We start from the raw sequence: 10,179 nt of genomic DNA, 5'->3' as shown, positions 1-10,179 counted from the left end.
TCAAACCATAATATTCAGATTCGGGCTACATCAATGCCTTAAGAGAGGAATTAGCTACTCATGACGACGCAAGATGTCATCTGTGTTGTTGTGGTCTTCATCTCCATGGACCGCCAAAACTCCTTTTGCATCTTCTTCTTCAAAACCTTAAAAGCCGCCGTGAGAGAGAGATGAATAATATGATGGATTGATGGATGGATCCATCCTTTAATGTGTCTTCTCCTCTTCTTTTATAGTGGAGAACAAGTCACGATCCCCTTTGGATTGGTTTTACAGCTTTTGGTAACAATTGGGCCCATTAGGAAATAAAGAAGAGTCAAAATATATAATTCCTGCATGCATTTTTAACCTTCAGGACGTCAGAGTTTGAGCTCTGGAGTCAGGGCTCGAGTTTAACCTGTCAGCAACTTGTTCTAACTTTGTAACGCAATTTTGAAACATTTAGAGTGTGAATCTTGAGATGGCTATTAGAGATAAAAACATCAGACTTCAAGTTTTCTTTTCCAAAGCCGCTAAGTTTGCTCAATTTAAAGTTTCAAGTCAAAAGTTATGCCCAAAATACTAAAGCAGTTTCAGAGTTTTCAGCAATGCTCGAGCCCTGAGTGGTTGTGCTTGAGCTTTGAAGCTTGGGCTCGAGCTCTGGGAGCAAAATTTGTCCGAAACGTCTTTTTATTGATAGTGCTCGATCCTCTCTTCATGGTGCTCGATCCCAAGGTGTTGGGCTCGAGCTCTGGGGCTGTGGACTCGAGTTTCTTGAACATGTGCTCGATCCATGAGGCTTAGCACGAGGTTCTGGGAGCTTGGACAAACTTTTCACATTTCGACGCATCATATGCTCGAGCTCTTAAGCAAAAGCTCGAGCACCCTGTGGTTGGGCTCGATCTCTGAGGGTCAGGGCTCGAGCTTTGTTACCTTTGGAATTTCTTGTCTTTTTCTACGGAGCTTGAGCCATAAAACTGAGGCTCGAGCTTCTGAACTTGAAACTCCCCAAAATTCACTATTTTGACTCTCGGCTTGCTTTGAATGACTGGCAACGACTCAATAATTTTTTTATCATTATTTTCATTATAAAAGCTCGGTTTTAACCTTTTGTTTGGGAAAGTACATAAAAACACAAAATACACAGATATCAGTTTAACAATGGATAGAAGTATCACTTTAAGTCTTAACATACGTATATTTAGGGGTTCAAATATGCAATATTCAACATTCATCAGGTGGGTGTGCATGACCTCTCCTTTCGAGACAAAATCCCCTCCTGCCTCACAGTGACCGGTTCCATTTGGTGCCAAATAAGTGGCTATAAATGCGCCAGGTCAATTAAAAAATTTGAGTAACGAAATTTTCACCTCCCCTTAAGTTGTATTCCATATATATAAAAACTTTAAATATTATTTCCAAAATATAATATAAGTTATTTTAATAGACAAGGTGGGTCTAGTTTGTTTCATTTTCCTCTCCCTACTTGATCTCTAGTATTTTATTTTTGGGGTTGCTTTGTTTCGTCTTCCTCTCTCTACTTGATCTCTGTATTTTATTTTGAGGTTCCAGTGAAATTGATTTGATTATCGTCAAATTTGTTCCATTTGTCTGAACAATTGTTGACTAATTCCAAATTCATGTTCTTTATGTGTGATAACAGTCAATTTTTTTCACTTAGTCTAAAAATTGCTGGTTCATTGGTGTTCCTCTCTTTATCTCATCATGTTTGTTCATGATCTTTCTCCTATTCAATTATGTACTCCAATTACTTCCTTTAGTAGAATTTTGTTAGGATTGTACTTATAACATAAGCATGAAACAAACTACTTGAGATTTTGTTTTGGATTTTGTTAGGATTGTAGGTATAACATAACATGAAACAAACTATGTAGAACTTGGGATTTTACATATAACATGAAACAGACTACCTTAGGATGTTAAGTAAACTAAGCTTTGTGAGTCTCTAAATCAGAATGCGGCCTTAGTTTCAAAGATTTAGAAGTAAAAATTTCTTGGCATCTCACAATCAAAGATAAGAGCAAATACTTCAGTACCTGCCCCCGGGGCTTGGATGAGTTGGTAAGGTGAGAACATGGGCGTTACTACGTCTAGTGTTCGAATCTTGTCAGTCCCTTTATTACCCCTGATTAACCTAGTGCTTCTCGGGTACTGCACTCTTAGTTTGTAGACAGCCCTCCCTAGGTGAGTTCTGAGATTTCAAAAAAAAAAACTTCAATACATGTTCCTCCCTTGATTCAATTCACAAACCTTCTGCTTCATGACATGTGAAAGAATCTGCTTTTAACAACTTTCAACTGTTCATGACATGTAAAGGAATCTGCTTTTTACAGGCTTTTACTATTCATGACGTACTAGACCTAACTTTTTGTCATGTGCTGGATAATTATGCAGTCGTCTGAAAAAGTCTTGGTCATTCCACTGGTATATATGCACTGTCAAGAGTTGCATATGCCTCCTGATCAAGCAACAAGTAATCGCACCCAGGAATTCAAACCTCAATGGAAGAACTTCCGGTCGATTCCAACTAAAAGGAAGAAAAATCCAATTCTTCCTTTGGCAATGTGCTCATGACGGAATCTCTGTTTTCTCTAATCTTAAATCCACAAGCATCACCATTGATGAAACATGCAGAAGATGTGGCCCTGCAACAAAGACAACCTTGCTTCATTCATATGATGGCAAATCTGGAATGTACAATGACATGTGAAATTATACACAAGCTCACAAATGAAAGTTTTTTTTTTTTTTTTCTGATACTTTGTTATACTGAACAAAAACAATATAATTGCAATGACAAAATAATGAAATAGTAGCATATATGATATAACAATTACTGGAACAATAACATAACTTGATCTTTTAAATTATCTCGGAGAAACTCTTAGTATTGAAATCACTAATTAATTAAACTTCCATAACAAAAAAGTGAAATAGTTACTTGATAGAAATATATAAATAAAACCATTCAACAACTTTGTCTAGAGAAATTTATATCCCAATCATGAAGGTACTAAGATGGCTTAACGCACTTCAAAGGCAAAGGCCAGCACTGTGTGCTTCTTAATCCCATAGTCAGCCAAAGAATCCCAATCTCTAAGTGTCTTTATTCCGAGGAATGCTTCCTTCGCTGGTATATCCATTTTCTTTTGGACCAAAGCTTTCAGGTCAGCAATAGTGGTGGTCTCTAGTGCACCTGTAGAAAATTTTCCAATTTTAGATAATTTCGCCTCGTACACTAATGATTTAGGACAAAAAATGATGTTGAGAGTGGAGTGCTTTGTGATGTTGTAACTAGCCAAATCGCAGCCATCCTCGAGCTTTTTCCCTGCAAAGACAAGACTCTGGACATCAACCGGCAAGCCCAGCTTGTCGAAAATCCTTTTCTTAACATCTATGACAGTGTCCTGTCCCCGGACAGTGAGAGTTACGGTACCACCACTCCACTTCTTAACAAATATCTGAAATGGAGGAGGCAACATGTTTAGGATGCATTCTTCTGTGATGTCATAAAAAGCCAATGTCTTTGAATCCTCAAGTTGCACCCCTGCATATATCACTTTCCAATCATTAACCGGGACACGAACCATGCTCCCAATTATATCTTTGACATCACAGACAGTGTGCATGACCTTAACTTCCGGTTTCATGATTTCTCCAGTAGGCATTTTCACAGAAATAGACAACAAATCTCTCGGATTGAAGACCAAATGGAGAGTGGATTCACCCTGTATCTCGAGAGAGGCCAAAGTCCGGTTATCTTCGAGTAGCTTTCCAGCATAGATGAGGGTGTACTTATCTGCTTGAATCCCCTCTTTGGCCTGAATCAATAATTTGATGTTTTGGATGGTATCCTTCGGCTTTGCTTCAACCTCAATGGTTTTCTTATGTGATGGTATGTTGATAAGTAGTTTTATTGCACCTGAGGCTTGGAGAACAAGATGGAGAGTGGAGTTGCTCTTAATACCATAATCAACTAGATTTTTGTCATCCTGAAGCCGCTCACCAGTTAAGAAAAGCTCCTGAAAATTTTCTGAGATGCCCTGCTACAGTACATTTCTTTTATATTTTTAATGGTCTCCGATCCCTTGACATTGAAGGCAATTGTTTTTATGACCTTCAAGTATATATTTATCTGTAATGAAAGAAAAAGAAGAAAAAAATGAATGTATTCGGAATAAGAACCACAAAATCACATTAGTTGGGATAACCAAGCAGCCCTGCTTTGCTTTGTGCAATCAGAAAAGAAACCTTTCGGATCATGTTTGAACAGAGAGATGAACTACTGAAACCAGGTAATAACAGAAGGGTAATTCAGGACCATAGTTGTCATTGAGACAATATTTCTAACAGAAAAAGAGAACAAACTATGCAAACCAAAATATATGTTCGATTTACAATGATCATACTTTAATAAGCTGGTAAAAGTCATGGTATGGGAAAACTGACTATGAACTCGCGACAAAAAATTACCAATTGCAATAACATTTCATTATAAAGACAATGAGGAGGAGGAGGATGAATAACATTCCATTTGTACCATAAGATATTGACTATGAACTTGCGACCAAAAATTACCAATTGCAATAACATTCCATTCAATGGCAATCTAGCTGTTTAAAAAGCATCTTTAATTCACTTTCTTCACTAAAGCATTCAAGATGAGGCCCCAGCACGACCTAAGTCACATAAAGCAACTGCGGGAACAAGAGCGGGTAAGAGCGAGAAAGCGGGAGCGCGCTCAAAGCGTGAAAGCGGGAGTGCGCTCAAAGCATGAAAGCGACAGCTGTTGAGAAAGATTGTGTAACTTAGAGCGCAACTCTAGACTCAAATATCGTATGCTTAATAATGGGAGCTTTTGAACTGCCCATGAACCTATACATAGGAGTGAAGTAACTCAATTTGATGCTCGTGCAACTGTACCTGAAACTTAATAGAACTAATTTCCAAGAAAACTCGGTACTTAAAACTTTATAGAACTAATTGCCAAGAAAACTAAGGACAATATATTCTAGGGCATAACATTTTTCTCCGGTTCAAAAAAAAAATAAACCAACCATTCTTCTTCTATAACGAAACAACCTCTAAAATTGAACATATATACATAAATCAGGATCATAAGGTAATATATTACATCCGCCTAATGTTTTTCTAACAATTAATTCAAAACCCAATTTGGCTATTGAAAAGAGTAGAAAAAAACATAAAGAAATAGTAAATTTTACCTTCAAAATAAAATCAGCTAAACCAAATAGTTGATTAAGCATAAATTAAGTTGAGGTTAACCACTCAATGCTAACTGCTTAGGTGGGTACTCAAGTCCTTGAAGGCCATACTAACACAACCACTTTACTAGTGACGATTTGAGATTGTTGCTCACAATATTTGGGAATAAAAACTTAAATAATAATAATAATAATAAATTCTTTCCATAGATGGGATTAAAGTGCTTATTTTTCCTATATTTTTTCAGCAACCAAACATTGCACTAAAATCGCTAGCAAGTACTACAATGTTCCATATATATAATGATAAATAAGTACCCATTAAAGACACTGCATCAAAAACCATTATGATGGAAGGACAGGCAAGAAATCAGAAGGTTTGAATCTTGATAACTTCGTCAGTTTTTAACGCCCAAAATAACCATAAGCAAGCCTGATACACTGAACTTACTAAACTAAAATTCTACACAAAACTAAGAACAGATGGAACTCAAAATATATTTTCTCCTTTATTTTCCTCTTTTCTCAACAACCAAACGGAGTATTATAATAACAAGAAAAAGAACAGCAAGAAGAATAACAGGACTGCATGAAAATTTAACCAAAATAAGGTCATTCGAAAAAGTAATCAGTTAAAATATGGCAATAAAAGAGACAGTTTCAACCTTCTCTTCACTTGACTCCATGAAGAATCTCGAAACCCTAACCAAAACACTGTGATGATAGAAACTCTGAAAAATGAGGAGACTGGGAAAGGCTTGTAGAGTTTTTGGCAAGTCAATCGTTTAAATATATATCCCAATTCTCATTAATTCACTTTAATTAATTAAAGTTAATTATTTTTCATTTTTAAAATTTAAATACATTATATTAAGTGTGTTTTGAGTATGGAGCCACACATTTATTTACCTATAATAAAAAATAATAATAATAATAATAATAATAAAAAGGGTCTGGCCGATAACTTTAGCAGATAACTTTGACAGAATACAAAGTAATTTTAATAATTAAAAATAAAGAAAATAAAAGGAGAAAGAACACACTGTGGATTCATCTTCCCCAAAATTGTCAAGTTCATCTTCTCTGACTGTCTAAATTATTCTCTTGATAGTTATCAAATTTCTCTCTTTGTTGCCTCTTCAAACAATATTTCTTGAAGAAAGAAAAAATCTTTTAAATTTTTAAGGGGAACAGAGCTAACAGATCAGATTTGCCGGTGATGGTCGCGTCACAGAGACAGTACCCCGGGCGGAAGGAAAACTAACAGAGAAGGTCGGTACGGAACTCCGTTTAAAATTACAGACGATGGACTGGCGGCTGCGATGAACTGGACTTTCCGTGATGGAACGCCGGTAAAACTCAACAGAGACAACGATGAGAACGACTGGCGGGCCGCGTGAAAAAGATTGGAATCCGGCAGAGAGAAGAACAGGTCGCCGGCGTAGGCGCGGGCTGGTCCGGTGAGGGTGCGGGACTGAGACGAGATCCGGCAGAGAGGACAGGTCACCAAAGAAGAACTGTGAACGGTCCGGCGGGAGAAGCAAGAACAGACCCACTTCTTGCTTCTTTCCCGAGTGAGAGAGATTCAGTATTAGAGAGATAATGAGAAAAAGAAAGAGAGGAGAGAGAATAGATGAGAGAGAAAGAGATGCAACCATTATGATGGAAGGACAGGCAAGAAATGAGAAAGTTTGAATCTCTATAAGCTGATCAGTTTTCAACGCCCAAAATATCACAAGTAAGCCTGATACAGTGAAATCACTAAACTAAAATTCTGCACAAAACAAGAACAGATAGTACTCTAAATAAATTTTCTCTTTTCTTTTCCTCGTTTTCTCAACAACCAAACGGAATATTATAATAACAAGAACAGCAAGAAGAATAACGGTACTGCATGAAAATTTAATTAAAATAAGGTCATTCAAAATGTAATCAGATAAAATATGACATAAAAGAGACAGTTTTGACCTTCTCTTCACTTGACTCCATGAAGAATCTCGTAACCCTAACCAAGATTGTGTGATGATAGATACCCTGAAAACCGAGGAGACTGGAAAAGGCTTGCAGAGTTTTTCGCAAAGTCAATCCTTTACATCTATTTCCCAATTTCCATTAATTCACTTTAATTAATTAAAGTTAATTAATTTTCATCTTTTACATTTAAATCAACTATATTAAGTGTGTTTTCAGTACCGAGGCCACACATTTATTTTACCCATCAATCAAAATAAAAAAGAATTCACACAAATACTACAACATATGCAATTGTGATGACGACAACAAAGCCTTAACTACGAAGAAAGAAAAGTGAATTGCTTAGAGACAGTAAAAGGGAACTTTTCTTAGCTTACTAAGGCCATCACCAGCGGGCTCTTCGAAGCCAAATTGGCGAGCAAATGGTCTTTGTAGGCTACAGTGGTATCACGGGCCTAGAAATTTGGCGCAGCGACACGGCCCGTGCAGTACCAAGGCGTTGCTTCATTTCGCACAAGCGCTCTGGTCAGCCACCACAATTTGCCCTCCTAAGGATACATGCTGACTGATTTCGACCTGCCTTGGTTTCATTAGAGGAACGGCTCCAGCTCTCGATTAGTTTGTGCAAGGATGGCCAACTCCCTTCTTCATAGTCAAGTCTACGACCAGCGACAAGCTCCTCGCACTCAACCGAGTTGACCTGCCTGAACTCTGAAGAGGTACCATCCTATGCTCCTACACGCCCCTTCCCTGGAACCATTCCCAGTCAAACTCTGCTCTTTGCTAACCAGTATGCATGTCTTCCATCCTCCAAGCGTCTTAGAGATCACTTCGTGACATTATAATGTCACGCCCCGCCTATGGAGGTTGTGCCACACAGGCGACACGCAGATGCAGAGGAGGACGCTGCATGGCAACTGTATGGCGAGTGGAGTTTCTAGAGTCTTCCGGAATTGTCTAAAGTTGTGTGGAAGATTCTAAATATGTGTAGTATATTCTAGAGTTCTCTAGATTGTGTGGAGTAATATGGAGAGTTCTAAAATATTGTAGATACTTGTGGATAAGTATGAAAGTGTGAAGAATGTGGGAGAAGATTCTAGAGAATCGATCTCCACCGTTGGTTAGAATGCATCTTAGCCATCCATCAGGGATGGGGATGCCTATAAATAGGAGTAGAACTTCATTTTGTAGCCAACAAGTCTTAGAGTGAGTCTTCAGAGCCTTGTAGAGAGTTTGAGTACTAGCCTTGTACAAAGCATTCTTTGAAGTAATAGAAGTGTTCTTTCCTTGCCAACTTAAGTGCCTTAGTGTGTGTGAGTGTGCAAGCCAAGTGAGGAGAGGGCAAAGGCCACTACAACATTAGTAAGCGCACGAGGGGAGTGTGTTGGCTAAGGTGTGCACAGGGGTTAGGCTGACCAAGCACTTACGAGAGTAGAAGCAACGTCTTGGTGCCACACGGGAGTAGCTAAAGTGGTGCTAAAACTCTAAGCCCGTGACAGTTGGTATCAGAGCCAGGTTCGTCAAGGGAGCTTTGTTGGAGTAGACATGGCTAGCGAAGGGGACCACAAAGTCCACGTCTTGGAGCAGAGCTTGGAGGAGAAGCTTGCCACATACTTGGTCTACACAGAGACCAAGTTTAACAGGCTCGAGAGAAGGATGGCGGAGCTCTATGAAATGATTGATGGTATCGCCAACAAGGCACAAGAGAAGGAAAGGGACTTGCATGATCGAGTAGACGACTTGCATATGGAGATTACAGAGTGCAAGAAGGAGTTCTTCCAGGTGCGCGAGGTCGTGGTGAAGCCAAGGAAGAAGAAGGCGCTAGACCCCAAAAAGTATGATGGGGCAAGGAATGCGCGCCAGATTGACAACTTCTTCTGGCACATGGAGCGGTACTTTGAGTGCATGGAGATCGAGGATGATGAGGAGAAGGTGCAGACAAGTACCATATACCTCACGGACACTGCCACTCTATGGTGGAGGCAGCGCTTCACCGGTAGAGGCGCAAGAGCGATTGACACATGGGAGGAGTTCAAAAGGCAGCTCAAGAGGCAGTTTTACACTGAGTGTGTCGAGGACCTCTTCATGATCAACCTAAGGCGCCTGAAGCAGAAGGGCAGCATAAGGGAGTATGTGAAGGAGTACTCTAACTTGATGCTGGAGATCCCAGAGATGCCGGAGTTGCAACGCGTGTGCTTATTCATTGATAGGTCGCAGTCTTGGGTAGCCACAGAGCTAGGAAGGAGGGAGCCTAGAGACTTGGCATCCGCAATGGCTATAGCGGGGCGCCTTGAAGACTTTAGGCGCGATGACAAGAGGGTCACATCTCCCAGAAGGGACCGCGGCAAAGGTGGGGGAGACCGGCACTTCAAGAAAGGGGGCTCGCCCAAGTCCAGTGATGATGAGCATAGCGATGAGGAGAGACACCGACGCCATGACAAGGGCAAGGACCATGGAGAGAGGTCCAAGGCCAGCGGCAAAGGGGAGCGCCGCGACAAGGGCAAATGGTAGCCGAAGTGCTACTTGTGCGAAAGGCCACACATATTGCGACACTGCCCAAACAAGAAGACCATGAGTGCCCTTGTGAAGGATAAGGGCAAGGGCCAGGTCGACGATGCGGGCAGCAACGAAAACAGGTGCATGGGGGCTATGCACATGCTAAGTAGCATGGCGCATGACACCAAGAAGAAGGGCAAGGTGAAGAAAGTAGCTGGGGTGCGCTATGTGGATGCGCAGGTTTGTGGCAAAGTCGTGCAAGCGTTGGTGGACACGGGCGCCACACACAACTTCATTACCCAGAAGGAGGCGCAGTGACTTGGCTTAGAGATGCGCAAGACGGAGGGCTGGATCAAGGCCGTCAACTCCGAGGAGGCACGCATGAGCAGAGTGTGCAAGGAGGTGGAACTATGCATGCAAAGGTGGAAAGGCAAGGCCGACTTCCAGGTTGCGGAGATGGACGACCACGACATGGTGCTGGGGC

The 10,179-nt window shown here is 40.5% G+C and overlaps 1 pseudogene; it reads right to left on the bottom strand.

Annotated features, from left to right (window-relative positions):
• Positions 1 to 1,997: 1,997 nt before the first annotated feature.
• On the bottom strand, positions 1,998 to 7,300 carry LOC132296844 (polyubiquitin-like; annotated as a pseudogene).
• Between the last annotated feature and the right edge of the window lie 2,879 nt (positions 7,301 to 10,179).

Source organism: Cornus florida, unplaced genomic scaffold, assembly GCF_030987335.1.
Source record: "Cornus florida cultivar Cherokee Brave unplaced genomic scaffold, ASM3098733v1 CherokeeBrave_3.0.0_Hap2_Chr01, whole genome shotgun sequence".
Taxonomy (NCBI): Eukaryota; Viridiplantae; Streptophyta; class Magnoliopsida; order Cornales; family Cornaceae; genus Cornus; species Cornus florida.
This window is presented reverse-complemented; position numbering and strand designations above follow the sequence as displayed.